This window comes from Myripristis murdjan, chromosome 8, assembly GCF_902150065.1.
Source record: "Myripristis murdjan chromosome 8, fMyrMur1.1, whole genome shotgun sequence".
Lineage (NCBI taxonomy): Eukaryota > Metazoa > Chordata > Actinopteri > Holocentriformes > Holocentridae > Myripristis > Myripristis murdjan.
The window spans coordinates 18,550,535-18,570,171 of NC_043987.1; the positions used below are offsets into that span (position 1 = coordinate 18,550,535).

General features: G+C 40.1%; 1 long non-coding RNA gene across 1 annotated transcript; it reads left to right on the top strand.

Moving 5' to 3' along the window:
* The first annotated feature begins 334 nt into the window (after positions 1-334).
* Positions 335-13,310, top strand: LOC115362909 (uncharacterized). Its single transcript, XR_003928568.1, has 3 exons — positions 335-391; positions 3,893-3,897; positions 13,299-13,310. It is a non-coding gene; the product is annotated as an uncharacterized LOC115362909 (long non-coding RNA).
* The last annotated feature ends 6,327 nt before the right edge of the window (positions 13,311-19,637 follow it).

Sequence of the window (19,637 nt, forward strand, 5' to 3'; positions counted from 1 at the left end):
AACAAATGTTGCCGTGCTAACATTTATTCTTCTTGTGTTCAAAATATGCATGCAGGCATAAAATTCTCATTATTTATCAGTAGTAGACCATTTACAAAATATATGTACAAAATATTTCAGTTGTATGTGTTAATTAAGGTATTTTACTTACTTCCTCTTGTAGAAGTCTGAGCCAGACATCCCACTCAGGAGGTGCAGGCGGGAAGTTAAGAGGCCTGGTCATGTGACTATTCACACTAGTTACATGTAATTGATACAATTTAGATGAGACAAGATATTTTTTCATTTTAAAACTTGCATTAGGCACCTAAAGCCAAAACAAGACTCTTAGAGTTTCCAGAAGTTTAAAAAAAAATTACTGGCAACAATTGTTGCCGGTGGGATTAAACGGGTACTAACATTAATTGTTGTCACATCAGTGAGAAAAGGAGGTGGTAATGTGGCTCATGATAATAAATCTCACCGTGTCTACTTTGTCTCTTTGTTCAAAATAAAGCAAGACCTCAAACCTGCATGGCATTTTTACATAAGAAAACCTGAGGAAATTTTCTTGAGGCTCTAATACCTGCATTCTGTGGATTCTGTGTATTCTCTACAGTATTGATAACCACATGAATAACACTAAAATACACTGGCAAGAGGAAATAAAGGTTTAAGAGGACTGGTTGCTCATCAGCAAAGTCAAGCTCTCCCTAGTTCAGTCTCTTGGGGAATGTGTTAATGCAGAGTATTACATGCACATGCATGTGCAGACTATCACTACAAGAACACTTACCTCAGAAGAAGGCTGTGAATCCAAACTATAACTCTATTTTGCTGCTGACAGTTTTATATGTCTGAGCAGACACATCTATTGTCTGGGAATACTAATGGCATCTTTTGTTTGAATTATGGGGAAAAGATACTAAGTGGAGTGCTGCTGTGCATTTTTTAAATTGATGCCATATAGCAGTTGTGACATCATTTAGCTTTGATCTGGTTGAAAGTAGGCTGCATGATATGGTTAGAAAATTATATGGCAATTATTTGGACAGATATTGTGATTGTGATAACTGTTGTGATTTTAGTAAGAGTGATCATTTGTGCATTATAATTTTCAGAGACCAACTTTGAATATTGTGTTTACAAACTGATGAAAAATCCCACTCACTCTGCCCTTAAGATAATAGCTGGGTATTTTTATTTTCACATTACTAATTTCTGATCAATGCTTGCAGATCATTAACAAGCAAACAAAGCTGAAAACAGCATCATCTAAATGCAGCATATGTATTATGGCACAGGATGAGTCTGAAATTGTAGCATATAGCTCCCTGTAAGCCTGTGACTTGCCACAACAACCAGCTAGAGGTCGATCTCTGCCCAGATGACACTGATACCAGGGCATGTGTGCCAGTATGTGCAAGGATGGCAGTTAAAATAAATTACTACCTTTAATCCATGTCAACTCTTGTTTTCTGACTTTGCTCCATACCTAATGGATTGCACTTTTTCGACATTTTGCCATCCAGGTTGAAATGATGTTTGACAGCAGCTGACCTGTTGATTCCTTATAAGGTCATCTACAGTGTCCTATGGTCCTCTGACTAGCAGGTGCCCAGCTTTCAATTAATGAGTTAAATGACTAGTAGGGCCTTCCTTAAATAATTCTGCAAGTAATTCCCCATTCATAATGCGATTTTTTCCTTTAATCGAACTTTCAAAAAGCAAAAATGATTGGCAGGGGGAAGCTTTCTATTGACAGAGGCAGGGCCCTCGGCACTGTGTGTGATATGCCTGGTGGATGGTTCTGACAGAGTGAATTACAGACTCTGTATCAGTTTTCTTTGCTTTTCTGGCAGGAGCCTTTTCCTTTTGACTCATTTATGAAAGAATTGTCGAACAAATTAGTCGAACTAACTGTCAGATACAAAATGTCCAAGAGGTCTTTTGCAACTGCACGTTATATTAACCTTTATCTCGCCAATTTGAATAAGAACACGTTCTCCTTTGCAGCAACAACTAGTTGCACGGGAGAGAGGTTTATAGTCTCACTGAAAACTAGGCCACCACAACCACAGTTTTGCTGAGTCACTTGACTTGAGCTGAGAATTATGCCTTGCTCAAGGATAATTTGTGTGTAGTTATTGAGGATGGTGAAAAACCTACCTTGTTTATTTGCCTTTATTTTAATAAATGATCCAAGGATTTGGACAAGAAACCTTCCTGTGCCTTGGATATGGAGATCTACTCAATTTGATTATCATCCATTTTACAGCATCAGCCCACAGTTAGAGAAATACAGATTGACCCAATGAAAAGTTGGTGGTGCATCTCCTGCATCAGCACCAATGTGACCCACTATTTTTAGCTTAAAGAGGCCACCATGTTCACTCTCTGTGGCCCACACTGTCATAACACAACACAACACGCCATTCTTGTCTTTCTGCCCTCCCTGACACAGGATTTAAAATGCAGACTCCAGAGGGGACTACTTTTGTGCTGTTTTCCATTTTAATACATAATCAACGGCAGATTAAATAAATACATAAAAAGTTGAAGGTGCAAGCCAAGTCATGGTGCCTGGCTATGAGTGGAACACAGTGTGTGTATGTTCTGATATTAGCTGTTATTCTACTCCATGCCACCCACCACCAGCTCATCTGCACTTCAATAGGATTAAGCAGTGTGTCTGAGAGCAAGACGGTGGAATAGCATGTTCTCATAACCAGATGTGAGGTTTTATAATCTGTTCATCAAATTCTCTTCCTCTCCCTGAAGGGAATCACAGACATAATGTTGCACATTGTTTGTCCTTGCATATGACTGATGGGGATTAAAAGGGATCTGAGTGTACAGTTTGGGGAGGTGACAAAGATGACAGTTTTCCTTTATGTCCAAATAATGGAAAAAGGGATTTTGCCTGTGCTACATGCAAGCAAGAACAGTATGTGTGCAGCGCAGCTGTTCTGTCAGGGAGACGCAGGAAAATCTCCATTGGAAATAGGAATCAGCAAGGTGTAAATACATGCACAACTACACACAACTAACACACACAGACATGCACACACACTGGACGTGCTGTTCTCTCTCTTCTCCTCTCTCTCTCTCTCCCTCTCTCCCTCTCTCTCTCTCCCTCCCTCTCTCTCTCTCTCTCTCTCTCTCTCTCTCTCTCTCTGTCTCCCTTTCCTGATCCAGCCTGCACAGCAACACAGTCTGTCCTATGTGTGTGTGTGTGTGTGTGTGTATGTGTGTGTGTGTTCGTGGTTGTGTGTGTTTGGTAGTGTGTGTGTTTGTGGGGGTTAGCTTGCCAGATCTATGCCTCCTCCCCCGTTATATGCTAACCTTTTCCACCGTAGGTTCCACTTGGAACACAGGCCCTGCTAAGGTGATAAGCGCGTGGGATAATGTTCTGCTCTTTTAATTATGCCTTGACTGTGATAGCCTTAGCATGACAGTCTTGAGGGCTTGAGCACCGAGCTCATGAAAGTCACTACATTTCACATATGCCTCTGTGGTGCATCTCTCTATGCCTGTTTTTGTCCTCTTAAAGGAATCGAGAGTGATGCCAAAGAAAATTGGCATTTACGTTGGGATTTTTATTGCGCACATTTCATTGGCTAAGAAAAGCGATTTCTTGAATGTTTCTTTTTCATTCTGCAAGCTTTGTATAAATAACCTGTTTCATAATGAAACAGGGAGATGGTACTGTACATTCTGTCTCTGATTGATTTGATTAAAAGGATTTCCAGAGATGAGCATTTACTGTTTTATCCGGTCTTACGTTCATCCCCATAACACAGTGACACAGAATACTGTTAATCTTTTTTTCCACTTCATTTTATCTCTTCCCATTGCTCCATAGGGTTACACTTTTTTTTTTTTTTTTTTTAAATGGCTATGTTGGTAAGAGTTTAAGTTTAATGCACAGGGGAAACTAAAGGAAGGCAAAAGTTTCTCTTACATCCGCCTCTCTTCCACTTTGACAGACAAAATGCATGCAGCCTCTCTCTCACACACACACGAAAAACACAGGAGGAATGATAAAGAGATATTGCTGCTCAGATCATCCCAGTCCTACTTCTGTCCTGTTTTTCTCAGTGCAACGGGTTCATGTTACATTATATGAATAGAACCAAGCCAGCCCCTTACTGTGAACAGTTGATATAAGGACTCTTTGGGCAATTATAATGCTCTTGTAACTGGGAACTGAAGCATGATGCAGATAATAGTTGGTGTTTACCGCCACTACTAGGAATCCTCTTGCACTCATGTGAGCCTGAGCCTGTACATATTTGTTATAGGTCACTGGGTGCAACTACAATGGATATAGGATGTCAATCTACATGAGGACAGGTGTGTCCCTGTCTCTTTGTCTAAGAGAGGTAGTGCACATCTTGGATAACAGCAGAACATGACAACTCTACTCAACCTCCACCCCTCCTCCCCTCCCAGCTGCTGCAGTGGCTGAAACTCAGTGTTCAGGGCTGTGCGCTTCCTACGTATGTTCTAGCCGCTGCAATGTCCTACTTCGTTGTCACTGTTAATAGTAACACCAAAATGCTGTGTTCCGGTGCATATTAATAACTTGAACCATGAAAATCACTGCATGAGGTAAATGGAACAAAAGGAGACCTGCTCCAAACCCTGATGCAAAAAAGGTGATTGAAGGTACAATTTGAAAAAATTTACTTGATCAAATGTGGAAATGACCATAAAACAGCAGTGGGGGTTCGCAAGTGTTGTTGATCAATACCAGTCAATCCACTGCTACCTTGATGGATGCTAAAATTTCATGTATTCAAGTTTCGCCCAGAACAGGCCAACAGAGGCTCAGAAATTGCAAATGATGGATGGTCGACCAAACAAAACTCAATCCATAGTCCCTGATCTGTGATCATTAGTACATTCTCTATTAGGTAACACTTGGACACTAAAGCCATACTATCAGTAATAATTACGTAATATGCCAATGGGTTCGATGTTCTTCTTGTTTCAGTAATTATTAAAAACAGTAACAGCTTGTTTTGTATTTTTTGTTTCCCCTCATGTTGCAACATTTCATATAATTTCTCTCGGGTAAGGTAAGTTTTTGCTCCTTGTTTTCTTGTAAATCTGATAATAATGTTTTATCATAGCTGTTGGACATCATTTTTTGTGTGCACATTACTATCAAAATAGTAATTTTTTAACCCTTCTGATTTTGCCTTAAATGCCTCCTTAGGTTTTTTTTTTGTTTGTTTGTTTTTTTTTTTAAGTATATTGTGCGACAGTGACACATGTATGTGCTGATTGCACTGCATCATCGAAGCTGCATTGCCCTTACACTCAGTGAAATATTCAAACGTGTACACATTCCCCTGTGATTCAGAATGGCATTGTTGGTTTCATCAGAAACATTGGGATCTCCACTAGAATTGGTTGTGTGTGTTTGAGTGAAGCTTGTGGTGCAGAGTGCATTTGTAAAGCTGAACCCACCGATGGAACTGGGCAGTGTTGAAGAGATTAAGGAGCTCATTCAGCCTGGATCGAATCCAGGCACTGATTTCCTTTCTTTCCCAGAATGATCCTGAACATGTCTTGAGCCTGCAATCGATTATGGTCATTTTGAGGCTACTGTCATTGGAGAAACTGATATCTGTGTCTCCTCTGTGATGGATTTCTGCGGTATGATTGCTGAACATCGATGCAACATGGTAGGTCACAAAGAAGCCCTTGCTCTTTGATTCTGAAGGACCTGCACCAGAACCTGATATTTACTATTGATGTTTTAGACAGCTGAACAATTTTGTGCTATCAGTCCTCATTGTAGCTGTGCTATGCTGGAAATATCTCAGTATGACGTCACAGGAACAAGCAAAATGGGGTCAGATATACAAAGTAGATTGCCAATAGCTGTTTTTAACAGTGTAAAGTGGTTTACGGTTTTTACTTTTAAATTTCAGTTTTCTTTTTGCATTTTGAAGCTCTACTTAGAACCTTCTTAAGATCCAACAGTGGAAAATGTAAATTCTTGCAATTTCTCAACTCGTCTTAAGATTTTGATCAGGAGTGTATATAAAAAGCCACCTTGCTTTAGCCTCAGTTGAACCCCTGAGAAAATCAACCTTCCTCTCTCCATCACGGGTTTCAGTTTTAGGATTTAGGATAGTGCAGCCTGCCCTTAAAGGCAATGGCATCTGGCACACTGATTGGTGTAATTGGCGTAACACCCAAACCATGCCTATGCATAATATAGCGGGTAGCGCAGGTGTTTTACGGATAACGGCAGGTGCGCAAGATAGCAACTTTTGCGGGAGAACACCTCTTATGCAATGCTAAATTCCTATAGGGGATAGGGCCCTAATTCTCTACAGTCCAGGAGAACAGCTACTCCTAATTGTCATTTGATGAAACATGCTAGCCCATTCTTCTTTTCTTTGCCCGTTTGTCTTTGACCCACATACAGTATATTGCAAATATGAGAATGACACTTAGGCTACATATTTTAATTGTGCCACTTCATATGTCCCCGGACCTTTGGTGTCATCACCAAATACAGGCACATACAAAGTCATACTGTAGCACAAGTGATAAAATGTGAAATTAAAGCCTTCGCTCCCTTCATGTAAATAATCACATGATCCACACATGTGCTAAAAATGCAGTTTGCTGGGTGATTATGCATGTCATTAGGATGATTAAAACAAGATTGCATTGCATGTGCTGTTTTCTGATTATGGTTTATTGTACACGAAAGCCTCTAATTGCTATGGAACGGCTTGTGCCTACATAAAGGAACATACATTGGTTTCATTACATGCATGTGATGAGGGCAGTAGGTTGATGGATAACAGTTTTAAGTGGCTATCTTTACTCTGTGTGTGTGTGTGTGTGTGTGTGTGTGTGTGTGTGTGTGTGTGTGTGTGTGTGTGTGTGTGTGTGTGCGTGTGTGTGTGTGTGGTGTGGTGTGTGTGTGTGTGGGGGGGGGGGGGTACATGGGGGGGATACATGTACGCTGTGCATGCTCAAAACATCGCCTATATATTGGTGTTAATAACTTTACCCACTTTGGAAGCATTTTAGGATATGAATATTTGTTTTTCATTCTTTATATCACAAATGGTAAACTACATACTGGTGACTGTTGTTACAGGTGAATTTTACCAGTGTGGTAAAGTGCACTCTGTTGCGTTGATTTGGCTAACCATCACACAGTGTTCCCTTTCTTTAAACTCAGTATCAGTGTATCAAAGCTACCAATTAACAAGCCTGTTTAAGTTTCATAAGACCAGTGCTGTGAATACAATTCACCATTGGCTGTGTGTGTATGTGTATGTACATGTGCATGTGTATGTATATGTATATGTGTCTGTCTGTGTGCATGCATGAGGGAAAGAGCAGTAATAGCAAATTAAATCTCTCCTTTAGAGAGAGGGCTAGAGGAAGTTCATATGTTTTTCCAAGTCATCATGATTTCAAAACACTCCATTTTTCAAGTCATTTTCAAAATGGGTAAAATTGAGATTATAATTCAAACAGTGAGGGTTAAAGCTGTGAAACAGCCCCGTATCTATCTAACAACCCTGCATGACACAGCCATCACTGGTCCCACTCATTTCCTTTGGTAAGCTTTTAGATTCATTTTTGTTGTATAAGCATAAAGTATAAACCTGATTTTCTGTGCCACTCATAAACAGATTCATGACAACCACAGCATTATTTCTGTTCTATGTAGTATCCATAATATATTATACATACAATCTTTGGCAACAGCGGTAACACACTAGTAACACATAATTAGTTTAATATCTGACAATAAAAAGGATTTTCCTTTTCCAAAAAATATACCTTACACAGGTCAGACCAAAGAAATCATTATAATTAAATCAAGTTGTTCTGAATATAAACGGCACGTTATTGAGCTTTGCTTCTAATTTTACTTGTTTTTTTAAGAGAGTTCAAGGCAAGGTATGATGTTATAAAAAAAAAAAAAATACAATGACCTGAATAAACAAACAAATAAATTAAATTAACCTGTTGTTGTCAGCATAAACAGCCTTGAGCCTAAACCAGATTAAGTGTCATGTGAAATGTAGTTCTTTGAGCAGTAGCCGCAGGCTAGTAAGATGTGCATCTGTTGTTTTGTCCTCTTTGAGGAGGTGGGGTGATGCCGGGTGGACCCAGGATGGGTCCCTTCATCCTCTCAGCTTCTCTGCGTTGCCATCCGGCCTATCAGTGCCAATTATCGTGCCGCAGCTGAGACTGCGAGACTGAAGGCAAACTAAATCATTTCTGTACCACGCACATTACCATAGTTCTCATTTGTACCTTCTTGTGGTGTCAGCCGTTCAGAATCAAAGAGCGAGGGAGTCTCTCTCATCTGACTGTTTAGCACCGACTTCAACTGCAGCCTCAATGGATGATAATGCAGTGCAGCTGCTTCAGTGGTTTTTACAGAGCGTGCACAGCTTTGTTATCTCTGGACAGTAACTCTTCTTTTTCTACTTCACACTTCACGCATAATCTCACACATAATCAGTGTACTACTCGACTATCATTATGCACAATGTATAACAATAACAATGTTTCTATTGCACATTGCACACTGTAATTACTTATCTCTTTATTGTTGTATCACATTTCATAAGATAAGATATTCCTTCCATCTTATGCTATGTATATACTATGTATACTGCACAATGGAGAATAACTTTACTATCTATCCCTATCTTATTCTTATTATATGCTGTGTATACTTCACAATTACTGTGTTGAATTTCACAATGCATATAACTACTGCACAATGCAGACAGACAGATGTAACCTCTCTTTTTTTTTTTTTATTTCATTTTATCCTATTGTCGTGTGTGATTTTTGCTGGCAGGAACTGTTGTGAGACTTAAATTTCCCTTGGGATTAATAAAGCATTTCTTATCTAATCTTATCTCTCAACTGTCACATTTTCTCCACCAGTAAATTATACCAAGCCATTTGTATCACTGCCTCCAGCTGTTGTACAGTACAGGCCAAAAGTTTGGACACACCTTCTCATTCAATGCGTTTTCTTTATTTTCATGACTATTTACATTGTAGGTTCTCACTGAAGGAATCAAAACTATGAATGAACACATATGGAATCATGTAGTAAACAAAAAAGTGTGAAATAACTGAAAACATGTTTATAATTTAGATTCTTCAAAATAGCCACCCTTTGCTCTGATTACTGCTTTGCACACTCTTGGCATTCTCTCGATGAGCTTCAAGAGGTAGTCACCTGAAATGGTTTTCCAACAGTCTTGAAGGAGTTCCCAGAGGTGTTTAGCACTTGTTGGCCCCTTTGCCTTCACTCTGCGGCCCAGCTCACCCCAAACCATCTGGATTGGGTTCAGGTCTGGTGACTGTGGAGGCCAGGTCATCTGCCTCAGCACTCCATCACTCTCCTTCTTGGTCAAATAGCCCTTACACAGCCTGGAGGTGTGTTTGGGGTCATTGTCCTGTTGAAAAATAAATGATGGTCCAACTAAATGCAAACCGGATGGGATGGCATGTCGCTGCAGGATGCTGTGGTAGCCATGCTGGTTCAGTGTGCCTTCAATTTTGAATAAATCCCCAACAGTGTCACCAGCAAAACACCCCCACACCATCACACCTCCTCCTCCATGCTTCACAGCCGGAACCAGGCATGTGGAATCCATCCGTTCACCTTTTCTGCGTCTCACAAAGACACGGCGGTTGGAACCAAAGATCTCAAATTTGGACTCATCAGACCAAAGCACAGATTTCCACTGGTCTAATGTCCATTCCTTGTGTTTCTTGGCCCAAACAAATCTCTTCTGTTTGTTGCCTCTCCTTAGCAGTGGTTTCCTTGCAGCTATTTGACCATGAAGGCCTGATTGGCGCAGTCTCCTCTTAACAGTTGTTCTAGAGATGGGTCTGCTGCTAGAACTCTGTGTGGCATTTATCTGGTCTCTGATCTGAGCTGCTGTTAACTTGCGATTTCTGAGGCTGGTGACTCGGATGAACTTGTCCTCAGAAGCAGAGGTGACTCTTGGTCTTCCTTTCCTGGGTCGGTCCTCATGTGTGCCAGTTTCGTTGTAGCGCTTGATGGTTTTTGCGACTCCACTTGGGGACACATGTAAAGTTTTTGCAATTTTCCGGACTGACTGACCTTCATTTCTTAAAGTAATGATGGCCACTGGTTTTTCTTTAGTTAGCTGATTGGTTCTTGCCATAATATGAATTTTAACAGTTGTCCAATAGGGCTGTCGGCTGTGTAGTAACCTGACTTCTGCACAACCCAACTGATGGTCCCAACCCCATTGATAAAGCAAGAAATTCCACTATTTAACCCTGATAAGGCACACCTGTGAAGTGAAAACCATTTCAGGTGACTACCTCTTGAAGCTCATCGAGAGAATGCCAAGAGTGTGCAAAGCAGTAATCAGAGCAATGGGTGGCTATTTTGAAGAAACTAGAATATAAAACATGTTTTCAGTTATTTCACCTTTTTTTGTTAAGTACATAACTCCACATGTGTTCATTCATAGTTTTTATTCCTTCAGTTAGAATCTACAATGTAAATAGTCATGAAAATAAAGAAAACGCATTGAATGAGAAGGTGTGTCCAAACTTTTGGCCTGTACTGTATGTAGGTGGAGGGAGCGATAGTGATTCTCAATTCATAATTGCCTGTCCCAAAGCACATGTTAGCTGACAGAGGGATAAAAAGAGCAATACAGAAAGGAATGAAGAAATTCTCATTCATGACATAGCAGGACTTTGATGATTCCTAGAAAAATGAGTCAACTTTAAACCCACTTCTGATTATCCAGCAAGAAATGTGACTAGAAACAAATTACCTTTTCTGCTGATTCAATTATTCTCAAAGGTGTCCTTGTGCCATTTTATAAATGTCTGAATTGAATTTTCAATTGAATGTTGATATGTTGAATGTTGTCCAGAGATAGCTGGACCTGGAAGAACACTGTAAACTCTTAACAGACAAATTTCTTTGTCTAGTTGACTTAACGTTGTTTGTAGCTGAAATCTGAGCAAAAACAAGCAAAATACAGAGTTATAAGCAACAGATAGTTTCTGTTCAAACAAGTGGTGTAATGGAGGGTATTTGCAAGTATACAAAGTACCAACCTCTCCCTCTGGCAATTTACAGTTTACTCACCTATCAGCCAAAAACCCATTTAAATATATAGAAGACTATAGCCACTTGTCGTCTTTAGTGACCTACCCATCGACTTAATAGTATACCCATCACCACTACCACTACACCACTGGTACAAACAATGAGTCAGCAATGTTTTTCTTTGATTAAACTACCAGCTGACATTGGCCACAAACTCAAAGGGATAAATTAAATAATCAATTAGACACTTTAATCAATTACACACTCACTAATGAGTGTGCACTGTTTGGTGTGATGTGGAGTGGTTGTGGTGTCTCTTTGGGCCACATCCAGACAGAAAGGGAAAATTAGGGATCATCACAGACAGGCCTTTTATAGCCAGAACACTTTGCCTCCCATGCTGGCTGTATCATCTGAGTCACACTTCAAAAGGGTTCTGGTCTCTTTCCGTTGACTGCAGATAGAGGGAATTATTAAGCACTGCTTAATTATTAAGCGCTGCTGGTGAAAAGGGGGGTGGAGGGTGGGGCTGGGCGTGGCACGTGGGGATGATGTCTGTTTGGCAGGGGAACATTAAAAGGGAGATGGGAGGACCACAGGCAAACAGACACACACACACACACACACACACACACACACACACACACACACACACACACACACAATCTATCTAATATAATCTATCTATCATTGAGAAGATGTTATATTGACTGCCATTCATTTTTTTTCCAGCCTCCTATAACCTTTCCCTAATCGTAACCATAACCAACATATGCGTAACCCAAACCCTTACCCTAGCCTTAACCTAAACCTAAATCTGACCATAACCCTAACCTTAACCAATTAGCCAGGATTTGCCTTTGTAGTTGTGAGAACCGGCCAAGAGTCCTCACTTTCCAAAAATGTCCCTACTCTGTACTGAACAAGTACACACACACACACACACACGCGCGCACACACACACACACACACACACACACACACACACACACACACACACACACACACACACACACACACACACACACACACACACATTTACTTATGCCTGTTTCCATGGGATCTTTCTGTCTTCCTCACAGGCACTCAGTAACATATAGACAGCCCGGGACATCCTCATTCCCCAAGGGGAGAAAAACTGTTGCTGTGTGAGACAAGTTATGTACTTATGGTTATGTCTGCATGCACACACAGAAGATTCTCCCCAGAGATGTTACTGCACACCTGTAGCTGCACACCTGAGATGGTTTCACATTGTAAAATAACCCTCTGGGGAACATCTGTTGTGATGATATTGGTTGGGGAGCTTTTTCACCACTGAAGTATTCCGGGGATATAAGATGTTCATGTGCTGAATGAATCCCTCCTAAGCTATGTCACTGATAAACGCCCACAAAATGACATGTGAAGACTGTGCTCTTCTTTGATCTTCAAAGGCACCAGGAAAATGAGGGGAAAATAGAGGAAGATGGAGGGGTCACGCAACTGGATTTAATTAACCATTACACCTGTTTTACATGATAGCCACACTAATCTCATTAAATGCAGCATCAAACTCTCTCTCTCTCCCTCTCGATCTCTCTCGCTCTCCCTTAATCCAGGAAAATGTTTCTCCCAGCGTTGCTAAGCAAAGCAAAGCAAACCAACTGTTGCCACTGTAACACAAAAATGCTGGGTTTCAGAGGCTGCCAGCCGTTTTCCTGTTAGCTTACATAACACTTAGCACATTATAAGTGGAATAGCAGGCATCATTAAGTCATTAAATTTGGGAACAGAGACCAAAGCAACTGTGGGAGGTCACTTCCTCGTCATATACGTTTACCGTCCCACTCACTTACGGTACACATATGTTCTTGACCATAAACCCAGCCACCTCACCATTTGCATTCATATTGCATGCAAAAGTGTCAACAAGGCCAACACTCTAAAGGCAGTAATGGAACACTGGAATATTCAGAATTCACCATCTGCCCGATGTCACCTGGCTGCCTATCAGCTTGCATTCACACTACATGCTCGTGAGAAAGGGTGCACACTGCATCATTCAGCAGACCAAATTTTGTAAATGTGTTTTTCTATGAATTTTCAGCGCAATGAACATCCAGACTTAAAAGCAGATAGGGAAATTGGGTGTCTAAAATCCATTTTCCACATGGAAATGTAGTGAGACAAGAAAAGAACATTTTTCCCCTAAGAGAGTCAACAAATTGTTTTGACAAAAAACTGAACAGCCACTGTACTGTATAGGTTCAGGAAAGTAAGCAGTTTCACAGCATGTTAAGGGAACATCAACGTGATGATTTTATTTAGAAAAAGGCCATCTCAGTGTTTAGCGGCACCGTATGTTATGCGTTTTGATAGCATTGGTTATGTAACTTCTATTTTACTATTTGAAGTAGAGTGCAAAAGACATACTTGGATTTAGAGTGAAAAAGGATAAGAAAGCTGATAAGAACAGGTTACATTCCTCCTCTTGTGGAAACAATACAGAAGTTTTCAAAAGTTATCAGGATGCAGCGTCAACTGTCATAAATTAGAAGCAATGCATATGTCTGCAAGCTGCACCTTAGACATGGTTACCTCTTTCATTGTTTAATGGGCCCAAACTGGTATGAAATACCTTGGAATATCACTAACGCCTGACTTGGACACCATTGTAAATTTAAATGCATCACCAGGTTTATAGAAGATAAAGCAACATCTAAACTGAAATTATTAAATTAAAGCCTATGGAGGAAATTCAGTGGTGTTTAGATGGTGATTACTCCAAAAAGTAACTTCTGTGTATGATTCTCCCAATCAACTTCCCAAACAGTTTTTAAACAATGTTATGTTCTTGTCAAGGATTTTCTGTGGGAGGAAAAAGCTAGGGCTCCTAAATACTGAGTTTCATAAAATAGCATTTGAATTGTCAACTAGATCTATCTGGGTGCAACTAGAAACAAATATGACAGCATCAGTTAAACCACTGCAGGTCTTATATCAAAAACAACAAATATTCAGGTGCACTGGACATCAATCCTATTTTCGATAATAAGGCACGAAAAATGAAGGGATCCCCCTATGCAGAAATATGCGTCATTATGTTTCTCAGCTGACCTGCTAGAGGTGTGAAGGAAAAAAAAAACATATAAACATGTCCTAGCTTCAAACCATATTAGAGTGTTATGTAATTCATCTCTATTTTTTGTGTGATTATATTGGCTTGGTTATTTTCTCTGTGTAAAGCTGCAGCATCAAGCTAATTTTGTCCCACAAGATCCATAATTGACAAGCACTTTAATTAAAGATGAAACCACAAGAGTATAGGTTAACTACTCTTAAATGCCTAAATCCATACCTTTCTTGAGCATGTGCTTTGTAGCCATGCTCAAGAAATGTGCTTCTTATTTCCTGCTTTAGATATATTCAGATAAGCACATTGGTACATTTGGTAAGCACTGGGTGCACTGGGGTTGTTCATCTAGCAAGCAGAGATGCTGATCACTGACATGCTTCATAAACATTGGTTGGTCAAATGAGGATATGAAGCCCAGCCTGAGCACAGAGGCTATCAATTATGCACTGTGATGCAAGATGAACGAGAATTCTGATTGAAGTGTGACCCGAAGACTGCTCGAGGTTCAGGTGCGAGCTCAGATAAAAGAGTGCATTGAGGTTGAAGGTGCGGGTGCATGTGTAAGAGCTTATGCACAGCACATTATATTTATATACCTACTTCTGCTTGTATGCTCACATTACAGATTGTCGGGGCCATGCTGTATATTCCAGGAGTCATGGTGGTCTGAGAGCCACTAATGCACCCAGAGCAGCTATAGGACCAATTATACATAATTAGTGTTGTGTGGTGGCTTAGCTCCCAGGCAGCTGAGTATTGACCCAGCCTGTCATTTAGCCAGCACACAGCGTGCTGCCTCTGTTGGTAGTGACTGTTCGAGGACTGAGGTCCCCATTTAGTAGATAGACACAGATTGTAGGACACAACCTTATGTTCCTTTTCCTCGTCACATGGTCCAAGGACCCTCACACACTGACAAATGCCACATGTAGATGACGGAACATGAGAGCGAAAGCAATTTTTTTTTAAGAACTTGCATCCACAACACATCCATATGCTCAGCCTCAGTGTACCCGTTCACCTGAGCTCTTACCTGAACACCCTGAGCAAGCCCTCAGAGGGCAATTCTTTTGCCCTCTGAGGGCAAATACAGGAATAACATATTTGAGGGTGATTTTCCCCCTCTCACTCCCTTTCTCTCTCCTTCAGTTTGTTTTATTGCGGTGTTGATGTGGGCAATCGTTCATGTTTACATTATGTCAGAGATCATCAACTAACCTATATTTGTCCAAGGGCCAGAATTTTTCTAAACAGACACTGTGGGGGCCAGACTTTCAAAATAGCAAAATTTTTATGTATTTCTGTCTAATTAACCTATTATTCTTTAAGATTTTCACATTTTTTTCCACATAATAAAAACAGCAAACAAAAAGCAAACCAACATGAGATCATGAGATGATCAATTGCACACCTCTGCCAATGAGCCAGTTCACTGAGGAGTGGTGGTTCAAATCTGTATTTACAGATTTTTTTTTTACAGAAGTAATTATGGAATCTTTTCCTTCTTGAACTTTCTGAATTCATTGATATCCTGTGGACCAGATAGGTAGCTCTGGTGGGCTAGTTGGCTATCACTGCATTGTGTTGTCCTTGTATTTATAGTCTTTGTGTTTATTGTATTATATTATATTTATCAGCACCAAAGTGCAGTAGATGCCAGCAATGGGGCAGATAGGCAGATAAGCAAACAGACAGACACAACCCTCCAATCGCTCAGCTTCCCACGGCTCACTCTTATCTCCTCCTGTCTTCAGTGTCCTATTATCACAACTCTAACTCATTACGACTGGTCTCACCCACTGGACGCAGTGGCACAGCAAACACTTCTATTGATTGAAGTGGCTATTATCAGCACTCTACAAACTGCAGTTCTCGATATCATGATGCTTTGATTATTCTGTTATGAACTGTACTGAGGAAAGTCCTACTCTTCATGCATATACAATACTAACATACAGTGCATAATATTATAAAAGGTGGTAAATAAAATGGGTACTTTATCATTAAAATGTCTTTATTGTCATCACTGGGTATAGAAAACATAATGAGACTGAGACTGAACCTGAGGTCCTTTCTATGCAGAGAGAGGTCTATTGGTAGATTTCTCCTGAGTCAAACAATCAGTGCTGCTGAGGATTAAAAGTTACTTTACAAATAAGAGTGAAGACGATCCATCCAAAACACAATCTCATGTTTATCTTTGCAGCCTCTGTTTCATTGGCTCTTCAGCGGCACCTGTTACCCTATACTAGGCTCAAAAAATGACTGTAACCAAGCCTATAGAGAGAGAAAGCCAAACCATAGCCATTTACCGCTTTCTGTGAGACAGAAAAAAGTGCAACACAGCCTTTTGGGCATCTGGGGGCAGTGCTGCACACTTGCTAAGTGGAATAAAATGATCACTACATTTGTAACTAGGCTATTACTATCATTGTTACACAGCCCAATATTTGTTATGAAGACATAATCATAAATTGACATGCAAGAGATGGTTTGCTGTAAAATTTCAGATCAGTCAGGAGGTTCAAACACTGTCCATGGTGCTGAAACAGATATAGACAGAGCAAAGACCATTTTCTCCCATGTATATGAATCACTGCCTTCAAAAACAGCTATCACTGACTTATGACTCACAGTGGTAATTCAGTTCCTCATCCCTGTCATTTCCCTTATTCTCAGTGAAAGGCAGCATGGTCACCTCCCCTCTCTTCTATTGCTACACATCCTGATTGGCTTCAGCTCCCTTTGACCCCAGGTTGCTTGGACTGTATTTTTATCTGTATTTTCACTTCTACAGGCCACATGTGTGTTCATCAGTGCTATCTTTCCCAGTAGTTTAGCCTTTATTTACTCATAGTGTCATGCAGTAATCCATTTCTGTCAGATGCCATTTGAGAGACAATCATTGAGTTTGTTTTTGGCAAGACACAACCGTCTGAATCTTCCAAATGTTTAGAGAGAGATGGCTGAGAAAAGCAGTAACTTTCATTGTCTTTGAACTAGCATGCTCACTGTTAAGGCTTAATTCTGCTACTGTATCACAGGATTTCAAAGTGACCAGTGCAGATTATGATATGTAGATATGCATTCATGTTAGCTTTGTTATCTTTAATTATGTACCCACCTATAGTCCTGGTCATATTCTGAGAACCAGAAGTATCCAATAGCAACAGTCTTCTTTTTTTCTCGCTTCTACCATGGGCTACAAATGAAGTATGAGTGTGAATGCATGGTGTGTGCCTCCATGTGTTTTCATTCTGTGTCTTACATGTTTGTGTTTTCTATATGATCCATGTGACAATGTCTTGTTTACATGCCTGATCAAACCCCCCCCCCCCCCCAAAAAAAGGAACAAAAATCAAAACATGTCAACTTAAGTGGAGACATAGACACACACATAAACACATGGGCAGGTGCACACGGACACATACACACAGATCAGAGATCACCATGAGGGGCGTATCATGTGTCTTAACTTGAGGCCTATGGTAGTGGTGTAGTGAGCATGCCTGTGCATATCTCCTGTGTAATTAGTTAAAGAGGAAGTGCATGTAGGCTTCATTAGCTGAACAGTAGGAATGTCCGCACTGGCCCTTGAGTGATAACCTTCCCAGCGGTTGGCTCAGTTGGCATCATGCAGAGAGGCAGGGGAGCCAACTAGACAGAGCAGACATAAACAAAAACACGGAGATGGTGAGCAGCACAGACCATGTGTGTGGCTGATATTGTGTTATGAAATCTTGCTTTGTTTGTCTTAGCACATGGAGAGGAGGTCTCATACACAACTGAGAACTGTATGAAATTTACCATATACACCATGCACAGGTAGGAAAAATTGGAATGAGTAAACTTACAAAGCGATGTAACTCAAAATGAATGAGAGGCAATGTCTGGAAAACTGGGTGAGACCCTCTGGTATAGCCCTAAATTGGTTTGGCTCCTATCTATGGGATTGTGCTGATCGGTAATTATATATCTGGGCATACAACAATGAGTTGTGGAATTCCCCAAGGGTCCATTCTTGGGCCTCTTCTGTTCAACGTCTACATGTTCCCACTAAGTCAGATAACAACAGACAACAATAAATTATCCCTACCATAATAATGTGGACAACAACACAGGTTTACAGGTCAATAAATGTACTGAGCAAAGCAATCATCGATGACAGGTCTCAGTAAAAAAAACAAACAAACAAACAAAAAAAAAACAATCTTTGTGAATCCTAACTAAGCAGGATAATTGGTATCACAAATAATTTCTCTTGTATTTCAGCACTCCAGGATTTCTTCACCTCACTGCCTCTAACATTGTTGAAATATATACAAAAACTCCTTGGCAGAATGTGGCTGGCTTAATACAAAACTGGGGATTGAAGCATCATAACACAGAGAAAAAAAAAATTCAATTGCCAGTACTGAGGAAATAAATTTAATTTGAAGTGGGACACTGACGGACAACACTAAGCTTACTGATTTTTACTGGCTCTAAATCTTTTGTAAACATTATCTATCTCCTTCAGTCTAGTTTGTTCACATATAGTCCCTAAGTTCAGATAAGTATTTTAAGTCTCTTCACCTCGTGCAACTTTGCAAAACTTTTGCATCCATCTACCCAGCTTCTTGACTTTTTTTGTCTCTGCCAAGAACCACAAAGCAATAAGTGTGTTGACCGTCTTGTGTTATCCCTTACAATTTTAAAATGTGCTTTTTTTTTTTTTTATTGTGCTTATCTTGCCTTGTGTTGTCGAATACACCAAACTGACAAAAAGAAAGAAAGAAAAAAGGCCTCTGATTGCCTTATGATTACAAGTTTATATAAATATGTAGAATTTGTTGCATTTAACAATACCTGTTGCCAGGCAACGTGTAACTTTTGGGACAGCGGTTTGTAATGAAACTTTAATGTGTGTGTGTGCACGCACAAGTGTTTGTATGAGATGAGAATTGTAGAAAGAACAGCAAAATTCAGTCATTCCCAGACTCCTGCCTCCTTTTTCTTTATTTTTCTCTCTCTCTTTCTCTCTTACACTCTCTGTCTGTCTTTTTTCTGTTTAGGTGACCCACTGTAATAATATTGGTAGAGTTACATAAATAGTATTGCTGATGTTTGAAGTTGACCACCACAGAGATCATTCAGTGGTGGTCATGACTGTGATCAGTGAGATAAGACAGCATTAGTACTGACCAGGATGTTTGGTCCCGGTCTGCAAAATGCCTGACAAAACAGTTAGGTAACCTTGGTTGGTTTTCCACATTTGTTCTAAGGTAATCTATGTTTACAGACTTACAAGGAAACAAAAATAGCTCAGCGCTACATTGTTCAAAAAAAAAAAAAAGTAATTGATGAATAATTTAAGGAAGTGGACACTCTGTCTATCTAACCCACTCTACAATAAAAATTGCATCTGGGATCTTGGGC